Raw genomic sequence first — 22,276 nt, forward strand, 5'->3', positions numbered from 1 at the left:
TAGCTTACAAGGATGATGCACACATACAGTGTCAGGCATATGGGGAACATATGAAGTTGTGTACACTCATTTTATTTTACTCAGTCATTCATTGCAAAAGGTGATCAATGACAGAGGCTCTCTTGCCCCCATCTCAAATGTGTAATCTTAAAAATAAGTAAGCAGTAGTAACAGCACTGCAACGCCCAGCTACCCACGAATGGCAGCTTGTCTATTTGAAAGGCTAGTTATAGGGGTTGAATTCTGTACAGTCTTGGTGTTACCTGTTAGCATTCATCAGCAATAACTGTGTCTAAACAAAGCATAGGTAGTGTGAAAGTGAATACAAATCACCTCCACGAGAGGATTAGTCATCAGACCTCAGAGGTAAGGAACAGAACTGCTTTCATGCTGAATTCTCTTTTATCTTTTTTCTTTCCTTTGAGGAAGGGAAAATGAGAGAAAACCACATTCAGTAAATGTGGAACAGAATATGCAGTTTTACAGTTAGCTGTAAAAAAGCAACCAGCTCTAGTCCCATGCTGTCAAATGTGTATAGTATGTTTTACTGTTGTCAATATAAACAGCTACCTGGCCAAATTCATTAAAAACAGGTTTAAAGCCTCACATAAACCTTCTGTTTCTCACATGCAGAATCTTCAATGAATTTTAAAGGACCCTGCTGAAATCTTGATCATTTATTTCTTTTCAGCTGAACAGTTGTTGAATGATGGCTGCTGGAAGCACAGTAAATGGCTTGGATTAAGAACTGGCTAAAAAGTTACAAGGTAGGTATGAGGGAAAAGTAAACAGCCAAGTCTCTATTAACATCAAAGGAGACAGTGCAGAGTGTGCAGAGATAGCTGTGGAGGTTGCCAGAGTTCCATATAGCTACTGGGTTTTTCCACTTGAGGAATGGCAAAGTGGTGAAAGTTACCCATAGTTTCAAGAGCATCTTGGCTGGGAAAGTCCAAAGGTTTTACTCCCATGGAATTTAAATCTGTAATTTAATCTGAGATATATTTGATTTTGATCTATAATCAAGCAACAGAAATGCACAGGCCTTTTGTCTTTACCGTATCCATTATTCATGAGGAAATGGGGAAAGGTGGATTTTATGGAAAGTTATCTTGCAAACTATGGAGATGGGCTTGTAATTAAAGCACAGTAATCTTCACAGTCTCTTATTTCGCCCAAGCCGGAGGATATACTCTAATATACTGCTTTCCTACCTAGGACACAAGAATAATCATAATGTTTATGTTGAGCTGTGGCTGACAGTATTGCTGCTTGTGGCTGCACTGCAGTTATCTTTAGACTTCGTAGCAGAAATGACCTACCCAGACATCCTTTCCTCAAGGGTAGGGTAGACCTGGGATGTCTCTGAAATAAAATAATCACGTGTATTATCTAATTCTGCAGCCAGCTGGAGGGTAGAAATTTGTACCTCCCAAAATACTCTTCTCTATGTGGACTGAACTATGTTGACAGGAACCACTAAAAGCTACAGTGTGATGCAGTTATTGCTTAGCTGTGTGAAGTAAGTAACATTACAAAATGCTTTAGAACAGGAAGTGAAATACTTAGTTAATATTTTAGAGGAAATGCTTACTTCAAGTATCATGTACTTAGAGAGTTAGCTAAACTTTGATTTCTTCATTGTAAAAAATGCTCTAAAGTCTTCAATAACTTCAAAGGTTGAGGGCTTCAGTTTTACAGTAGCAAAATGCTGACTGAGCTTCTCAGGATGAGTTCAAAAGCAAACGCACAACTTGCTTTGATCAGAGACAGCTTAATTATATTATGGTTCTAGTGAAGTCTGCATTGCCTTGATAACTGCAACTGGCAAATTTTACCCTTACATTCCTCCATCATACTATAAAAAATAATCACTTTCCACATATAACTCATGAGTTAATAAATTCTCCTACATTGCATGGCCTTGCCTCTGATTTCGGATTAGAAGCTCAAGGTTTTCCGTATAGTGGTGGAAAGGCTTCTCTTCTTGCACATTCTGGCAGAAAACAGAAAAGGAAAAGAACCCTTCTTAGGTTGTTGTGTACCTGGGTCAGCCACTTCAAATTTTTGAAACCTGTAAATTATAGAATGTGTTTTTGTTTCATTTAATATTGAACAACTATGCTCAAGTCTACCAGGTCATGCTAATATTCACCAATAGACAATGAATTACATCTACATGAGAAGGGAGAAACTGAAGGCTGCTGAGAACAACAGAACAAAAGACTGCTATTATGTAATTTAAGGCTCCTTACTGTGAATAAATATCTGCCAAGGGGCTGCCTGCTTTTATAATCTTTAAAAAAACCACAAAATACCTTTTATGATTGTGGGTAATCAGTCAAAAGGTGATGCTGCTGAACTATTGATCTCTTCCTTACTACAAGTCTTTTGCAGGTGAGACTGAACACAATGAAAGACTTTAGACAAATTGGATTGGACCCAAATCCTGCTAGCTGGGCCAGAGAAGAAAGGATGCAAAGCATCACAGATCCTTATGTACATAACAAAGGTCCAATAATTTGCATGTATTAGCACATGTCTGTCTAGGGTATCATCTGTTCTGATGACAATTGCCCGAACTGTCCCTATGCGACCTTGTCACTACCTTCCCTGCCCTAGTCTGTTGCTGTTTCTACCTGTCCTGTCTTCAGTCCATTCTCTCCCCCCGGCTTGTTTTCATTCCTTCCCTTCTAAATTCTATTCTATTCTTCTATTTTCTTCAGTCTTTTGCTACTATACTTTCTTTTCTTTTTTTTCCTTTTTTTTTTTTCTCCCTGTCGCTGTCAAGTCTTTTTAACTTTCTGTCTTGCCCATTTCTTCCCATCTCTTTTCTTCAGTGCCAAAGCGACAGAAGCATGGGAGGAGGAATTTCTTTTTTCCTGTTTCTTGAGCGTGCTGTTAAATTACTCATGGCAATTGTGCAATTACAAAAAAAATGTTTCTTTAGTTCAGGCTAGAAATTGCATATTCAAAGCACTTTACAGTCAGGCTGTACCAAAAGCCTCAACTGTTCACGTGGGAACTGAAACTTTGGAAGCTCATATCTTAACCAAATTTGGGAGAATTTTCACACCATGACACTGCAGTGATGCTTTTCCGCTGCCAAATTTCGATTTCTTGCTCTTTAGCTTGAAAGTGGTAAAAGTTTTAGATTAACTTTTTTTTCTTTTTAATGGTAAATTATTATTTGCTTGCATCTTTCCTGAAATTGGCTCATCTCTTTAAGCTGATCCTTTCCAAAATCTTTCAGCTTGAGACAAGCACTGGAAAGTCCTAGGAATGGTCAACACTGGCAAACTTATAAATAGCTAAAAATAGGTCTTATTGTGGAAGGCTTTGAATATGCTAACTGTAAGAGGTACTGTCAGCTTCATGTGTAAGAGACAGAACAGACAGCCTGGCTTTCTTTAGAGATACCTTGCCAAAGACCTGCTCATCTCCTGAGGCAGTTCACATGGACACAGTTTCTGGGCACATTTCCAAAGAGAGAATGGAGTAAATGCTACTCCACAAGCCAGGACAGGATTGAAAAACTTGCTCTGTAGCCCCTGTGCTCTCAGAGCAATAAGCAAAAATGGTAGGGTGGGACTGTGGTTTACATCTTCTTTCAGATCCCAGAGATTACTGTCTCCAGCTGCTCATCGCCACCTCTTTTGGAGTTCATAATCTCTGTTGATTTGCCAATGGCAGATGCAAGTGGTGGGTTAGATCAGCTGGAAGAATTTTCTTGTTTGGTTGGCTGTTGGTTGGGGATTTTGCTGGTTGGGTTTTGTGGTGGGTTTTTGGGGGGTTTGGTTTTTTTTCTTCTCCTTGATTTTTGTTCTTTTTGAATCTGAAATAAAACTAGCATAGTTACTATACTTTGGTGTAAAGGCCAATTTATGACTAGTTTCTTTACAGAATTTATTCTCTGGAAATGTTCATGTTACCCAGTTCATCTTCAAGTGCTCGTAGATTAAGCACTACAGTGTTCTTAACCTCAGCTCCCCAGCACCAAATCAATATGAGCCAATGGTTTTCTGATTAGCCCTATATTGATTTACCTTAATCTAAGTGTAATGTTTCTCCCTAGTAACAGTAATCTGTCAGGAATGCCATGGCTTCCTCAATGATAGATGACATAATATTCTTCATTATCTTCTTTTTGTTGTTTTTCTGTGTGGCATGGCTGCAGTTTACAAGTAGTGCATGGGCTGTTTCACCATGAAGAACATGCCTTACTGCCTTACTTTGAATTTAGGGGCATCATCAGTAAGAAGATTAGTTAATTTAAATTTTTTTTTTTCTGAGATATCTAATTTCTATTTTTGTGGCATGAACAGTTTTCAGCTTTTTAATATTCATGATACGAATAAAAGTAATTTCTAGAAAGACATGAGCATGGTGTGTCATTATGGATAGGATATGACTCCATAAGACTGTAGTTTTGCCTTCTCGAAGTAGGTCTCTTGAGAAAAAAAAATCCATCAAGCCTATTAAAACCTAGTTATGCTGTATCTGTAAAGAAGGTGTCAATGACTCAATAAGACTTTTCATTTTGTCATGGAGTTTTGTCAGGTGTGCTCTGATTTATGTGTACAAAACTTTCCCTGATCCCTGTTAGTCCTGTAAACATCACCTAAGATCTGAAAGTCAAGGTGCATACTTTCTTTTTCAACCCTACTGCTGTTAGTAAGAGTGCCACAGGCTAAATTATGCCCCCATTTATTTCTTTCTTAAACTACATCTTTGGATGAACTTGTCCAAGTCTGTTAGTTTTCAGCAGGATTTGCACAGGTATAGCTGAGGACAGGCTGGCCTGCAGCAGTTTATACTATTGCGGGTGACAGCACATGAAAACATGCATAATCAACACATGACCTGAACATCTCTCTTACCATTTGTTTTCAGTATCACAAAATTATATGCTTGTCACTGCTTCAGTGCAACTGAATTCGTTTAATACAAATGGAATAAATATTCAGTTACTGTAGCCAGAAAGAGTCTCTTCCTCTTCTAGATCAATTTCCTGCCAGTAGAAGATACTGCTAAATACTGACTTTGGTATTTTGGCTAGTTTTAAATTCTCCAAGCAACAAGGCATCCATTGTTGCTATTTAAAGACTATTTCATTTTAACAACTTCTGCTAGGGGGAATTTGCAGCTTGCCTAGTTTTTAACTTCACATTAGCTAAACCTGTTCATGTCACAGGGAGTAAACAACTAAAGAAACTTCATTCTCTGTTCTCAGCTCAAATTACTGTTAAAACACAGCAGGTTGGTGTCCCTGCACACTTACAGGAATCAAATTTCTTTAAGAGGTATGGAACACCAACAAACTGTATTTGGCTATGTTTTACTTGCTTTAATCCCATTTATCATATTCGCTTTAAATACGTCTTGCTGACAAAATGACTTTGAATCCAAGACTGGCTTAGCAACTTTTGGGACTTCTTAATCAGGCAGCTTGAGATGTATTTTGAGTTAAACCCAAGTGATGAAATTATGCTATGGGTGCCTCAATTCATACCTGGGAAATAATGACTATTTCAAATACAGTTACCATTCACTGATGGGAGAAGGAGAAGAAGGTGGTAATTTGTGCTTGCAGAATCAGCTGTGCTAGAGGAGGGGTTAACACCTTTGTGGCTGTGGCAGCTGTGTAGCTGATTTCTGTGAGAAGGTTTTTTTGGGAGAGGAGGTTTAAATTCTGCCTGCCTGGGTAAGAAGCTCTTCTAGTGGTGGTTGCCTGGAGGGAAGGTGCTTCTGTCTTGCCCTAGCTCTACTTTTCTTCAGTGGTTTATGAATAATAAATTAAATCAGAATATAGTGTTGCAGGTAAGACTGAGAATGATTTTGTCTTTTGCAAAGTGAGAGGTGATATGTATGCATACATATTTAATATCAGTTTTGGGGTGAAATCCCTGGATGTATTACCAACTGGTACAGAGTACTGGCAGCATGCTGGCCTGGGCACCCCCAGTTCCTCAGGGGTTCACCAGTTGGTATCTGCTTGGGCCCCCTCCCACTCATTTGAGGTTCACCTGAGGGGTAGGCAAGTATGTTTGTCACTGGCTCCTCTCCCTAGTTTTACCTAGCTGAGCAGTCTTGATAGCAGCTTAGGGATGTTGCCTAAGCCTTGGCAGAGATAGCTAATGGGGTTACCCAAGTGACTAACTGGTTTTGTCTGGGCTGTGTGCTTCTTTTAGCTTATGCTGGCCTTGGCACAGAGAAATGTGGATGCCTTCTGCTGCTGTAGCTTTCTTGGTCTGTCTACAGTGAGGGTGAGCTAGAGCTTAACCCTAGAGTTGAGGTGAATCTTATTACTCAGGTCTACATTAATCTCTCTGACAAATGTGCTGTATGCCTCAGTGCATTTCTACTGAATCCAAATGAGTTATTTTTCCTATAGATACTAATCTGCTTTAAATATAGCAAGCACCTACACAGCACATGAAGAGACAAGCAGGAACTTATGCCAGCATGCTTCAGCTGTATATTAGTGGGATAGTTCTTACAAAAAAGCTAGCTCAGCAAATAGAAAAGAAATTGTGTTTTGTCAATCCTGTACTGGATCTGTCTACCCTTATTATATGTAGAAGGTGGCATAAGTAATAAATCAGGAGCGAATAAATTGTATGAAGATAGAAAGACAGTCAATCATTTTTAATCATCACGTTATGCTTGACAATATCTTTAGAAACTGCTTCTGTTATGATGGGGATGAAGGGAGACTTCCTAGCATAGTATCTACCAGCTGCTCTGCCTTTAGAGGTCTGATGATACTAGGTTTGAAAGATGTCTGATTTATGGTTTGATTTTGTTTGTTTTGGGTTTGTTTTTTTCCAGCCTCCCCCTTTAAAAACAAAACAAACAAACAAAAAAAAAAAACAGAAACAAAAACCAAAAAAAACCACACCAAAAACCAAAAGGTAAATCTGCCAAGCATGGTAGTTGGTTTGGGAGTGATTTGGGAACAAAGCATGTGGTAGAAAACCATTTGCTAGGCTTCAGAGAAGCAGAAAATCAGTTTTCCTCCTACAAGGGTGGTTGTTATCTGTGGCATGCATACTTACTGCCCATGTCAGTCCCTCATTTCTGTGGGCTATTGGTTGAAGATATTATCTTCTTTAATGAAATTTAGTTCATTTTCCCAAATGATCTCAAAGTCAATTACTATTTAAAATGCACACTAAATGCACTTCTGTTTTACGTTAGAGAGGACTGATCTCATTCCACTAGTGTAAAGGGTCTACCAGTGAGCATATTTTATGGACTAAGTAGAGAAACAAAGATCAGTGAACACAAAAGGTGTATGTTCCTTTTGCCTTGCCTTTCTACTTCTCCCATCAGCTACTTTTTCACAGTGACCCTGCTTTTGCAATAATATTCTTTTTAACATCTGTCAAGTCTCTTTCTTCTTCAAAACCAATCTGAGTACCAGTCAACACTGCAGATGTTTCCAGTCTTACTAGCGATATACCCTTTCTAAAATAATTGTTTCCTTAGGCTTCTAGTTCATTGCCTAAGGTTAGGTATGTAATTTTACCCTTAGTAAAATGCTGTAAAGTTTGTTTAGTTTTTACACAGCGTGAAAAAGGTTCATTTCCCTTCCCACTGAAGTGACTTCAAGGAATAGACTACAACAACTGTTTAAGAGCTCAGCAGTACTGAAAATCTGTAGATTAGGTTAATGTTAAACTGAGGAAAAGGCAGAAATAGATACAATAAAATTTCAGAAGCTTGTACTTGATTCGCAAATGGGTGAATATTCCTATTATTAGGATCAATAGCATTGGATTGTAAACAAATAATTCTAAATGTAAAGACAGGTGAAATTCTATGGTCTTTAAAGCCAATTTATATATTTTTAATGGCTTTGCTGTGGTCAGGGTCTCATCCAGCTCTTAAACAGCATTGAGCTTAGGGAGCAGGGGAGAGTGCTTCAAACTGACTGTAGGTATGTGATTTAAAGAAGTGAAATAGTGAGTTCAGTTGCAGGCCTAGAGCCTTTATTTCTTGAATTCTTTCGCAGCAAGTTCCTATCTGTTTTTCCTTTCTGAGATCTGATCTCAGCTGGCTACTGTTCTGTCTATGATGCTGGGGCCTTGCTTGTATGTTGGTTGTTCAACTGCATGGATACGTTAGGCATGGAACTATTTAGAAGTTAAGCTATGAAATATGAGGAGAGCTCAGTTTGTATAAAGAACTTTTCTTCATCAGTACTGCAGGGATTGTGTACTACTGTACGAAACAGGTCAAATCATAGTGCCATATGAATACAGAATACAATACTCCTGTTTTGTTTCAGGCTTCAGATTTGTTTTGTATCAGATACCAAATTTCTGGCTTATTTTGTGTAAACACAGAATCGAAGTGGGAAATGAAGAAATGGCCTTCCTGCACATCAAGCTGGCTTAAAAAAATACAATAGAATAAATATGTATTTAAATACTTTGGTGATTAACCCTCTTTATAATCTGTCACAGCTTAATCTCACAAGATAGTTGTAAGCAAATTTATCCTGAAGACGCATCACTTCTGAAATTTATAATAAGAGCTGAGTCAGCAGCTGCCCAGCTTGAACAGCAAAGTGAACAATTCAGCATATTTTTAATCAGCAGAAACTGGTCGAAGAAACATCATGATCTTCTCAGAATTATTTATTTGTCCAAGTCCATTAGCCCTTTTTGCCTTGCCCCTTCTTCTATCACACCTCATGGCATAGGTTAGTAGTTGTGAAGACAGGTACTGTAGGCCAGTTCTGTTTGTGATGCACTGGTATGGCTTCATACCAGTAAGGGATGCTCCTTGACATCATTCCAATTAAAAAAAAAAAGAAAAAGCTGGTAGTTAGAACAGTCAGATTCTTGCTAGCAAATTTTGCAGTACTAATTTGGACTTTTCAGAATTTGATAACTCACTGGCTGAGAGAGAAAATTAATATTGCAATAAATCCTTGGTTAAGTATATGTTTGTATAAAACTGTGCTTCACAAATCTATTTGCTTGTCGGTTGCATCTAGGAACAATTATTTTTAAAATAAAGTGGCTACCTGTTTATCTTCAGCTTTCTGGTTTATCCCTGAAGGGTATCACTTGTTTTCTCTACACCAGTATTTGCACTACACTGTGGGCAATACTTCTAAGAAACAGCATAGGTACACTTTCTTACTTTCATCTGTTAAAATCTTGCTTTTCACACCCTTCTCCTTCATTTATCTTTGTTTCTGGTTTGTTGCTGCTGTGTGTTCCAACTTGGGCTCCTGCTGTGCCACCTTTCTCCTCACTGTTGAGTGAGGCTTCAAGCTGTGGTGGTGCCATGTTGCTCTTCCCCATGAAAAGTCTAGCTCCAGGCACAGACACACACAGATGTTGTGGTGAAGAGCATTGCGTGAAAACACGTAAAATGTCGAAAAACAGTGTTTGAAGACAATCACTGACAAAGTTAACAGGAGCGCTGAGGGGTGTCTCTGCGGCCAGGCTAGGCCTAGTGGTGGTGGGGCTGCCTCCAGCCTGGGGCGTGTGTGGTGGATTCGCTGAGGGAAGGAGCAGGGGCTGCATGGCCTGGGGAAGGTGGGAAGGGAGCATCAGAGGAAGTGTTTCCAGCCCTTTTGCACTTGTCTGTCTCAACCGGAGTGCTCTGTGCAGCAGGGATGGGTGTCACACACTGCCTTCCCTCATGCAGTTGTATAAGATGGCTGTTGCTGTGGAAACTGCCTGCCAGCCTGCGAGTTAAATGCTGCCTAAACTGGCCACCTGTGACATGTCTCACGGTGAGCAGAGTGTGATCCGGCAGCACCTCGCCCCAGGGGACATGTGCTGTGAGTAGGTGTGAGGCCTGGGCTGAAGGGCTCGTCTCCTGAGCAGGGTCCTCCTTGTCACCACCGTGACAGCCTCAGTGGCACGCCATGGCTGAGGAGGCAAGCTGAGGAGGCCCCCGGGGAGGGCAATGGGCTGAAAACCTTTGAGAGCGCTGACTGGGAAAGCTGGCAGTGTAAGTTTATCTTGACTCTCCTTTTGGAGATGTCCTTTAGATAGTTCTGTTTTGCGTGTTTGTTTTCAAGTGTACAGAATACACACATTGTGTAAGTGAAAGCAGCACTGAAACCCGTACCTCACTACCCAGGCCCCTGAAGGGGGTCGAGCATGACCATGGGAGTCCTGAGGGCTAGGCACAAGCTGCCTCAGTACCTCACTAATGTGACTAATCTTTCCTTAAAAATGTTAAGTTTTTCTGTTGATTTTTGCCTGCCATCTTACTTTAAAAAGAGAAAAGTAATCCTAAAGCAACATACTGAAAGCCATGCAAAAGATATATGGAGAAGTGTGGCTTTAGTTTAAGCTCATGAATGCTTCATCATCTGTGTATTCAGTGTACAGCTTAGTTACTTAGGCAGCTGCCAGAAAACAAAAATTCTCTGGAGAGCAATATATTCTTCAGGCATCATTTTAGGTTGTATAGGTAATTTAAGTTTGACCCCTGAATACTTTAATAAGCTTGCCTTTTTTTACATTTTGTCACAACATGAATGTACCTTTCTGATTGCCTTTTATTGTTAGTTTCCATTGAGAGTAGTAGTTTGTTATTGTTTGCTTGTTTTTGTATATCATGTCAAAATATTAGTATATCTAACTGCTTTCTGTGGTGGTGTTTCTACTATGGATTTTGTTCCTAAACTTGTCTCTTTAATATTTTTTTAAATATAGAAACATATAGTATGTTGAATTAGGTTACATGAAATTACTGTTTGTATCAGGTAAAACTGTTTGAGACAGTTTGGATGTAACTGCATGACCTAAAAAGTTAGGACTACTTTTGAGCGAAACCCTGTGATTCCACTAGATAAAATAAAAAAAAATAAAAAATATGTGCTTATTTTCTGCCTGAATGATATTGTTAGAATCACCAGAGAGATAATAAATTTTATTACTTTATGTTAACTCCAGCCACCTTATGGTCCTTCCATTTTGATTGTGGGTGCTGGCTTGCAAAGAAGACACCTTTTGTACTTCATATCCTGTGCATGCCTTATTAGAAATCTATCCAGACTCTAGTCTTAGATTTTTGTTGCTGTTGTTTTAAGGCAATCTTGGACAGAATTCCTCCAATGAATATTGAAGATAGCAACAAAGCTCTCTTTCCTTCTGTTGAAAGGTATTATAGAACAGCCAAAACACATGTTGCAGTTTTCTACCCTGAAAATCTGTAAAACAATGCTGGCATAATTGAAGCTCTTTTTATTATTACAAGCAGATATTCTTGTCTATACCTTTTAGGAGGAATCTCACTGCCTGACCTCATATATCCCATGTGAAGATTTCACAGATAGCTCCAGCATCATGCCTGCTAGCCCAAGGGATCTCTGATCTTCTGTTTTTGGTTTGAAGACCAGGGGTGAGTGTTTGAAGCCTGCCACATATCTTTATAAACTGTTATAAAGGTTAATTACACATTACTTTCTTGATAATCTGTTTCATTTTCTGGTCTGAAATTTCCAGCTGCTACATCAAGGGTGCAGATTCCTGTACAAAACATAGTCCAGTGGGAACATTGTTGGGGCCAGAGTTTGTTATATTAGTGCATTTCTTCTGGGTTGAAGTCAGGCAGGACATGTGTGAGAGACTTGCAGTAGGTAATGTGAATCTGGTGAGAAAAGCCACAAGGGTCTGAGAGATGAAGACTGGAGGCAAGGGAAGAGAGTAAGAGGCTAGGTTCAGATTCAGGATGAGCCCTTTTTGGGATATTTATCCATTTTAATTTGTTTTGAATTTGTACTGTACATTTCTGCGGAAACTCATTTGATCAAGGTACCTAACACACAGTCTAACACTGGAGCTCTGTCAACTTTGCTGTTCAGACTAGCAGTGGATCTCATGCAACTTGAATACTGTATGAGCTAGAACGTGGTTTGAATTGACAGTGGTGATGATAATCTCTTAGCAACTTTCTGCAGTATGATAGGACATAGCCTCCTCTGTGAAATGGCACGTTATCCTGTTCACAAATAGACTGGAAAAGTTGTTCTTAGTGAACAGAAACAGCAAACTAAAGCTGAAAAAGCAAACCTACTGTATTCAGTCCAGTAACTTGAAAACTGCTCTAAAACTGCACCCTCATTTGAGATGACGGCAGAGATGTACTAGCTGAATAATGTAACTGAGCAGGCCAGACACAGGCTGAACGCCTTAGGGAAAACTGAGGAAGGGGCATCACCTTTGACAGGTGTCCATCTTTTGTCCTGTGGTTGGTCTACCCAGAGCCTTTGCTGATTGTTTTGCAGGGCACTATCAGCTTGCCCAGGAGCAGCTCTACAGCTTAGTAACCAGAGCTTGTCTCGTGCTGAGCAGGAGCCTGCAGTAGCAGCCTGATCATGGGGTTGTCCCAACAAATGTGCTCCATCCCTGGCAGTGTTCAAGGCCAGGTTGGACAGGGCCTTGAGCAACTTGGTCTAGTGTGAAGCATCCCTGCCCGTGGCAGGGAGGTTGGAACTAGATGATCTTAAGATCCTTTCCAACCCTAACCATTCTGTGATTCTATGAAATGTTGCTTTTATCTACGTGGCTAGTGTTACAGAGGTTCCCTCTCTTGCACTGCCCATTCTATATGAATGCAACTGAAGTATTATAAAAGCACTTTCATATTTCTTCTACATTTTTGCATAGGTGAGGTAGTGAGCATAGTGATATATCGGTGTAAGTTTGACAATGGTTCTGACCATGATATGACTCTTGGTGGGAAAATTCTAAACCAACATTCTTGCCTAGTTGCAGACTTTCAAATGTAGACCAGACCTAAATATTGTACTTATAAAGGTGAGTATATTTAAAGACTCTGCTCTGATTCATTCAAAACGACTTTAAAATATCTTTTCCTTTTGCACAAAAATTGGTTTATTGTTTTCAACACTGAAATATGGATGGTGTGCAAAAGAAAGCATGGGTTTTGGAAAAAGTTAATTTAAATATGTAGTATTTGTTTTGAAACTTAACTAGGAATGTGGTCAAGACTGTGAAGCTCTTCTGCAGAGACTGCAAGCCTGCTGAAGTGTACCCCATGTTTGATGGGCACCCAGAAGTTATTTACTCAATAGCTAGAAAAAGTCACTCTTTTGGGAAATATTCACATTTAAGCAAGCAATGCTGCTGCTTGGAGGATGCACCATTATTGTCCTACACCCTGTGATAGGTATCTTCCACTCTGCTTGTGTTAATGTAGAACAGTTCCCCCTCTAAAGCAGTAGTTACTTTGTAGCAGTTTAAAAAACTGTGCCAGATGCAGTGGTATGGTTGTTAAGGTCCTGTGCATCCGAATTTAGAGACACTTGCTGACAGTGGGCTTCCATGTCTACAGTTATTTTTTTATTAAACCTCCCCCCACATCACTAAATCCTGTGAAAATAACCTGCCAAGGCATGGAAAATTTGAGGGAAACTTTAAAGTAGAAAGGAAAATGCCTTCTGGCATTTTACTATAAAATAGCTGCTATTCATTTTGAATGCAGTTCCAACTCTTGTTTACTCTAACTGGAGTTGGATTTATTTATATGTCAAGACTTCTGTAGTTCAATAGTTTCAAAGATATCAAAGCACATGAAACAATTGTATGTGTTTTGAACTTATGTGAGGTTCGAAAACTTAGTTTCTTCATAGTGCTGCATTTACATCCAGAAGATTTAAACATTCAGAAAATGAAATTTACGGTCTAGAGATAAGCTTCTGTCTTTCTGCTATCTGTTTAAGTAAATATTACTGCTCATTCTCTTGAGAATATACGGTTTGGTTTTCTATTAAGAAAAAGAAAAAGGTCTAGCCTCACTAGGTGGATACTGAAGTTGATAGCATTTTGAAATATAAGTTTGAACAAGTACAAGCATACAGCTACAAGGTGCAGAAACTTGTGCCATTACATTTTTTTATATGGAAGGTTTTTGAATCTTAAAGTCTTATACCAAATTTCTCCTATGTTCCAATGGAAAACCCATTTCTTCCACATATCACAGAATAGTCTGGGTTAGAAGGGATGTTTAAAGGTCACCCTTAGTCCAATCCCATTGCAATGAGCAGGGACATCTTCAACTAGATCAGGTTGCTCAGAGCCCCGTCGAACCTGACCTTAAGTATCTTCAGGGATGGGGCATCTACCATCTTGGGTAGAACTCTGGGTAATCTGTCACCACCCTCACAGTAAAAAATTTCTTCCTTATATCTAGTCTGAATCTAAATCTTTTAGTTTAAAACCCTTACCCCTTGTCCTATTGCAACAGGCCCTACTAAATTATGTCTTTTGCACAGCTTGCCAGATACTAGGGCAGGCATCTATCGGCGTAATCAGTGTTGCAGTCTAAAATTTAGATTTTGGAACTATTTTGATTTTAACACAGAAAGGATTTGGCTTTTAGTTTCTGGGCATCTTCTCTCATTTGATTTCCAAATCTTCAGGCAAAGAACACAAAACCAATACCTGTAAGTCTACAACTTTCTCCAGCTTTTCAGAGTACAAGTGAAATGACAGAATTTTCTTCCAAGTGCTAAAGTTCAAAGTAAACATGTGTGCCTCATTTTGAATGTCCTGGAACTCATGTGGTTATCAAATATACTGAGTGAAACTCTATAGACAGGCATTATCCAAGTGACTATGTTTTGTGGAAACTAGTGTGGATATAGAAGCAATCCATCTTTAAAGTTAAATACAGAATATAAACTACTTTTGAAACATCTGCTTCTAAGATATAAAAGCAATGCTGGTCTCCATTTCAAAGACTAGAAGAAGGTAATTGTTGTAAACAGTGCTATAGCTCAGTGTACTTCAACCTGGGATCTCTAATCTAACTGAACTGCAAGTGATCACAGAGGCATCAAAATATTATCGGTGAAATGTTTGCCAGAAAACCAAAGTGCTGACAGGCTTAGCTGGAACCTGACTCCTGGTGATTGTCAGCACTTGCTGGCAACAGCAACTACAAATTACTAGAAATTGCTAGCAAGCAATTTTAATGCTAAAATCACAATTCTGTGAACCAAACATATTCTGTTTAACTCAGAGACAAGTACCGTGCCGGTCATGTTTCTAGTGAAGAATAGGGACCATAACTCTAAGGCAAGTCAAAGCAACTAAACTCATCCTTCCCTCCCCTCCTCAATCCCTTTCCCTTCTCCAATTTTGAGGTTTCAACAGAAATGTCCTGAATAGAAAACTCATTACTTGCCCATGGTATTTGAGTATGTGTTTAGTTTCCCATTTGTTTTGTAATCTTGTTGGTACAGGAGTGGGCAACAGCGATTTTAAATATGCTCATAAATATGGTGTTTTAATTGAAAGAGGTATCATGCTGTAACTCTACAGCCTTTTCAAACTAGTAGAAAACTAACAGTGAGAAGGAGAAAAAGTTAGCATTATGTATCAGATGAATTGCTTTAGACAGATACAACTTCGGACATTACATTCTACCTCAGGAGATACAGTCTCTTTCTGGTCAGAATCAGATATAAAGATTATAGTAAAATATAGTAATTTTTGCATGAGTGTCATCATTCACATATGACAATGAATTTTTCTCTTACTACAGCTCTGTAGCTACTGTAGTAAACACAGCTCTTAAAGTGGTCCTCATCTTTGCTGTGTTCCTTCTTCACTCTTGATTGTTCTTGAGCTCTGTAGTTTTACAGGCAGTTCTACCTTCAGTGATTTGTAGCTACTATAAGGAAAAAGTACTTCATCCTTTGTTCAGCACAACTGTAACACATAGGATACATTGTTCTGTGTATCATTCTTTCACGTCTTAACTGCATTGTGCCTGGACTTTCAGTAATTTAGTGGAAATACAGAACATGTGGTCATTTTTATAAAGCAGATTTGTATATATCCACAATATATGTTCTTCCCCTTTGCCCTGCTCCCCCCTGCCATCCCATCATGATCCTCTTTCCTAATTGTTCCTCCTGTTTCTTTCAATTTTTCCCCTCTCACAAATCCTTATTGTAGTAGCAGTGCCTCTGACAATATTTCTTGTGTTGTCTTGCTTTAATAACTTCACAACTTCCCTGGAGCGCAGTCTTGCAATGCTGTCTTGTGACTAGCTCAGTGTATCAAGGTCACTCAGCCACCCTGCCTACGCCCTTTCCTCCTCAGGGGGACACAGCATTGTCAGGGACTGGAGATCTGCCACTCATTCTGATTGTGATTTCTGACCCAAACAGACACGCTTTCAGATCAGTGTGTTCTATATGTCACCTACACTCATATATTTTGCAGGCATCATTTAGGTCTGGCTCCCAAAATCCTACAGTACTCTTTAGAGGAAAGGAGACCCTATTACGGTGCTGAATGGTTTAGTAATTGGAATTGTCCTTCACACCAAAAGTTCTTCACAGGTCAGGAGAACCATCAGTAATATGGATTTGCTTCATTTAAGCACTGTTTTATCAGCAATTTTAGGCCCACATGGACTGCTTTTGTAACAGGATTAAGAGGTCTAATTCTTTTAGAAAGGAATTTGATTTCTAGAAGGGAGACTGAAATTCTGTTACATAATGCCACCTCTTTTTTTGAACGGGTGTTAAATGGACATTAATGTATAATATCACAAAATGTATAACTAATGCTTGTGTGTTTACATGTGTGAAAGATTTTTATGCTGTATGCTTCTGCCTTTTCATCCAGAAACTAGTGCTGTAGCTTGATCATGCAAGCATTTAAGCAGTGCCTAATGTTAAAAATGCATATATTAGTTGAGATCAGCAAGGACTACCTTGAGTTGAAATGCTGGTCTGGATTTGGTCCAGAAGGCAGACTGTGGGAGGTGTTTAACTCCTGATGTATTCCTGTGAGGCAAAAACGCTTCAGTTGCCCTGATGTAATTACATCCCCCTAACCCCCCTTCATCAAATCTTGTCATCTGTAAGTGTGCGATACAGCATTGTAATGATAGTAGCATGTTCCTTTCAATTCTTTAACTCTTGTGGATGGGAGGAGATATTTTTAAAGTTGCTTAAGGGTTTTCATTGTAGATCTTTCATTGGAAGCCAGTTATTCAAAACTGCAAATAAGGTTATGAAGTTGACAAAATCATTTGACCGCACTGATGATTAATTTATCAAGGGCTTAAAGGCATTAAACCAGTGACCTGGCAAAAATCATTGGTGTCAGATAAAGGGATGCCTACATTAACAGAGCTGAGGCCTTTTAACAGCTTTTAGATGAAAAGTGTATGTTAAAAGAATGGTAAAAATGACAGTGTTCAGAGAACAGAGTAGCCAAAGTAATTTGCGAAGTGAAATAGTGTGATATTTTTGCATATATATTTTTGATCTTGGGCCACAGAAGCAATGAGAAATGAAAGATGGAGAAAAATAAATTCACAACCTCTTTTTTTCTTAAAGAAAAATTCAAATTCTTACTATATTATTAAACGCTTGGATAATAGGAAACTCAGCTCATTTGTGTTTTTGGATCCTTGCATCCATCTGAAGACTTATTAAAACTTTTCCCAGAAAAGAAAAATGTCGGAGAACTGTACATTTTAGTAAAGGAGACTCATTCTGTAATCTGTGCATATTCCCAAAGATTATTTGCTGGTTGTCTCCTGGCTCATACCTGTTCATAACATATTTATGTAAAGAATTTCTAAAAACTCTTCACCATTTAGCCTAGATAGTACTACTAATACTTAAGCCCTTGCTATTCTTAAGCCGAACCTGGGTTTTTGTGTGTTAAATTCTGCAGTTCAAAAGACATTGTGGGAAGGTAAACTTTGCTTTTTGAATTTATAAGCTAATCTCTTTTGCTAAAGAGTCCAAGAAACTCTTAATTGTGAAACATGTCTACCTCAATACATCAGTATGACTTCTCAAATATTTGGCATGCTACATTCTGAACTGGCCTTTTGCGGAAAGAATGTAGTCAGCTTGCATTTATGTACAGCTTGACTGCGTCATGGACTGCACCAGTTAGGGTCTGGCAGGGTTATTTGCTCATGGGCAGCACTCTGTCAGTGTGACAGTACCGCCTCAAACGTTGAGGCTAATTTCATCACGCTTTTCAGACCTGTGCATTGCAGGTAGACCATCCCCAGTTCCTCAATGCTACCTATTCAGAATGATTCACATGGGATTTTGCTTCTCTCCAGTGACCGTATCTTGTATCTTTCTGTACATTTTAAGCCTTTGACTGTCATAACACTACTTCTCCTTTTGCATTTAAAATAGCCTGGGATAATATACGTTTTAAGCAGTAATTACTACTATAGCAGACATTTTCTCAGCTCCAAAGAAAGTTCATACCAATTAGATTTTAATGATTATATGTAAAATTAAAGCCTCTGGTGTCCATCTAGAAAATGCCAACTGCGATACGTCTATTATTGCTAGCAGGTAAGAAATAGAAATTCACATTTGTGGTGGTGGTTAAATGGCAACATTTTTTGCCTGAACCTTTGTCCAATTTGTACAATTCAACAATGCTGTAATAGAATATCAAGTCTTGGGCAACCCATGCAATAAACCCAGGCAATTATTGTGGTGCTGCAGTTACTGAAAGACCTTGCTGACAGAAACATTACAATTAAACAACGAGGTTGTTAGGTTTTTAAACCAAAGCTCTTCTTAAAACAAACAAAAACCAAACCCACCCCAAAAACCAAAAAAAGCCTTTAGTTTAAGGAGGAAAACAATCATCAGATTGCAGCTGGATTGTGAATGAAATAGCAGAACTCCTTTACCTTCAAACATCACTGCTGGTTTATGTTTATTAGCAGACAATGTGCTGATGTCTTCTCTAAAGTATTTTTAGGTGGTACTTCGCAAGCAAATCTAGAGTTTTACTAACATAATCTTTCTTGGGGCACTGACAGTGAAGACAGAGATCCAAGAGTCATTTCTCAGTGGTGATATAGGCTTAGTCAGTTCTCTCTCAGTCCTGTCTTCTCAGTTTTTACCACTTTTTGAACAGAGCAGCGTGGTGAACAAGAGTGAAGAACTCAGTTGAGCAAAACCCAACCACTCATTTCCTTGCTATGAGGAAGGTTGTGTTAGTCCAAAAGGCTCTGTAGTGAAAGGACACTTTTGCTTAAATATTGCATGTATTGCAGTGGATAATTTTGCACTGTCTTCCTATGGACAGGAAACTGAATCAGTAAATCCAGTGACATTGCCTAGATTGGAACACAGGGTAGATTAGGCTCCTTTTTCATTTATTCACTTATTTAAACCATCTTGTCCCAAAATCACTGTTGAAGTGAGAAGCAGAACTCCAAAGAAATATTAATAGTGGGAAGTAAAGAAAAAATTCAAATTCCAGTGTTGTAGTGTTTTGTTTAGTTCACTGGTTGCAAGTTGGATAGAAGGGCAGCAGAATTAGGAGTTTTTGAGGAAAGAGTGTTTTCCCATTGTGCTTGAGTGAAACTGCCTGTTCCAGACTTGCATTATATACTTTTGTATATAATGAGTACCTGCAATGTTTCAAAATGAGTTTATTTAGAAATGCGAATCTATACCATCTAAGAATTTGTTGAATAGGGATTCTATAGTTGACACAGATAAAAGGGGTTTTTTTTGAGACAGGTTTTGCCCACAAAACATTGAAACTGATTTTCTATCCTCATTCATAATATGACTTTATTTCTTGTGTAGCTCTACTTACTGCTAAAGTTTTTTGTTGTTGTTGTTGAGGCTGCTGAACAAAGTAAAAGTGTAACCAGGTGCATTAATTAATGAAAAGAGGAAAAATATTTTAAAATAATTATATCTTTATTATTATAATAAGAACGGGTGAATTTTTAAACCCAGGAGTCCTTTTATATAAAATCTCCGTTGTGCAAGTTCATTGTGTAAGATTGTCCTTTTATTATGTGACAAGCTCTCTTACTAGACAATATCTTGCCATCTGTGTGTTCTCTCTACATGAGGTCTTGAGTAATATTTCTTTCAGAGAACACTGCAATTGGAGCTTGGGTTACGGTTTACCATGATAATCTTTCAGAGGAACTTACTGTCAAGAGGATATGGGTTTTATGCTGGTTTTTTAAAAACTGAATGTTTTGGAATGTTTGCTTTTGTCACTGGTGTGCTGAACAAGCACTATTCTCAGCTTAGATTTAGAGGGGAAAAGTTGTCTTTCCATATTCCTTCTTTAATGTTACACTAAAAGTCAGAGAATGATAATTCATTCAGAATCTCTTCCAAACACCTGGTTAAATTTAACTCGCCCTTTTTTTTTTTTTTTTCCTTTCTTCGCCTCACTGTGATTCAAGGTGAGCTTTAAGAACTTCTGTCGGTCTGCATCTAAAGTAGAATCTGAAGAGTAAAGGACAAGGTATGATTCCCACACTGTACTAGAGCCTTTGTAGGCCCTGTAAAAGAAGTAAACCAGAAGGGGAAACAACCACATAAGACAGTTTAGCTTTCTATAAAAATTGCTAGGTAAACATTTTTCTAAGATCCTAAATTAGATAAGTACTTCTTGTTTTTTGACGTATTGTGTAGTAAAATAATTTTGTTTCCTTGAACCATCTTTATATTGCTATAATAGTATGTGTTGTACCTTTCGAAGAGAAATGCATTAGCATTTATTAATAGTAGTTGTCACAGGAAAACTCTCACTGAGATCACTTCTTGTCATAGAGTAAATCTGGAACAGAATGTTATAGAAAGGATTTTGTGTTATGTATCTGGTTTTGCCTGGTTGCTCCCATTTAGCTATCTGCCAGAAATAGTCTAAAGTTAAAATCAAAGAATTCCATCCCCATATTCTTAAATTAATGGTGTATGTATTAGTTTCTTACAGTTTCATAAGTTCCACTAGTTTTTGCTTATTAACTTATTGCTGTGGTTCTGTACAATTCATTGCATAGAAGAGCACATTGATGTCAGGACTTCTGACTTGTAACTCCAAAGTTTTAGCTCCTTAATAAGGCACCAGGTGCATAACTAAGATAACCCTTAACCTACTCAGAGGGCCCTCGGGATCCTTCCTCTGCCTTTTACACACCACCTTCTCTGTGTTAATGGCTTGGATTCAATTTGTTCAGATTGAGGCTGAGCGCATGGAGTCAATTTTTAGTTGCCTTGAGGATTTTGTTAAAAATGTGGCAGAAATTATTTAACAATTAGGGTGAACTGAATGAAAGTTGCAAAATTTATTTTATTACAAAAAAAAAAAAAAAATTACCAGTGGTATTAGGCAAGGAATGTCAATAAAATATTGAATCACTTGTGCAAATAGCATAGCTGCTTTTAACTGTGCATATAAAATAGTAACTGTGCAGATAAAATTCCAGTAACTCAAAGGACAATTTCTCTGTATTAAGGCATATATTAACTGTATTCAAGTGTACTTGAGATAGTATTTCAGCAGTAAGGTACCTGCTCCTACAACACTACTGTCATTTACTCATGCAGGATGCATGCTTCTGTAAAATCACCTATGTTACTGCGTAAGGACTGGCTTTGTGGTAGTGATCTGATTTCAGCTGGGATAGTCAATTTTCTGCTTTCTGTTGTGGTAGTAGGAGCCCATTTTTTGGTCAGAAGACTGGACAGAATCATGGGATACAAGGTTTCACTTTGCAGTTTGGCTTCTGTATTTCAGTGTGGACAGGCACAGGAGACACTGTTATAGGCTGCTGAAAATGGAGCTCTTCTGCAAATGTGCTTACATGATTAAGTGGGAGCTGAGTTCTTCAGAATTTGACTTCTGGGATTTGCCTTCCCGGTTCTACAGATGAGTGACGTTTTCAGCATTTCTCTCCGCGTCTCTTCTCTATGTTAGTGCCTCCTCCAAGGCAAGCCTGTCTTGCTGCTTTTGTACTAGCATGCTCTGAATATGAATCTTTGATCTCAAGTTGGGCCCCTACCCCTAATTAGTGTCTTGGTACAAATAGTAAATGGTAAAGCTCACTGGGAGCAGAATGCTGGGCTCAAAATACTTCCAGTCCAGCGTCACTGAAGTGCATTTTTAAGTTATTCCTGAACTGCATTTGCCTTGGAAGTAGAGCTTTGTTACTTCAAAAAATACATGCTTCATGTAATTTTTAATGGAAAATGACCGAGACACAGGAGGCTGCTGGATGTAACATTTCCAGTTTCTCCTTTCACTATACACCATTTTCTAAACATTTACTTTAAAGAGCATTTGGTTGCAATCTCTTCCTCATTCTTTTATTTTTTTTTTTTTTTTTTTTTCTTCCCTTTCATTTTAAGACAATAAAAGCACATTCAGGTACTTGGCTGCTCGGAAAGCTGAATGATTTGTGAAAAATTCTTGCAATTTATGACAGCCACCTGCTCTCTTGGTCGTAGATT

At 38.5% G+C, this 22,276-nt stretch overlaps 1 long non-coding RNA gene across 1 annotated transcript; it reads left to right on the top strand.

The window, feature by feature from the left end:
- The first annotated feature begins 380 nt into the window (after positions 1–380).
- LOC115611906 lies at positions 381–5,927 on the top strand. Its single transcript, XR_003992752.1, has 3 exons — positions 381–1,523; positions 3,612–3,699; positions 5,231–5,927. It is a non-coding gene; the product is annotated as an uncharacterized LOC115611906 (long non-coding RNA).
- Positions 5,928–22,276: the final 16,349 nt, after the last annotated feature.

This window comes from Strigops habroptila, chromosome 8, assembly GCF_004027225.2.
Source record: "Strigops habroptila isolate Jane chromosome 8, bStrHab1.2.pri, whole genome shotgun sequence".
NCBI lineage: Eukaryota > Metazoa > Chordata > Aves > Psittaciformes > Psittacidae > Strigops > Strigops habroptila.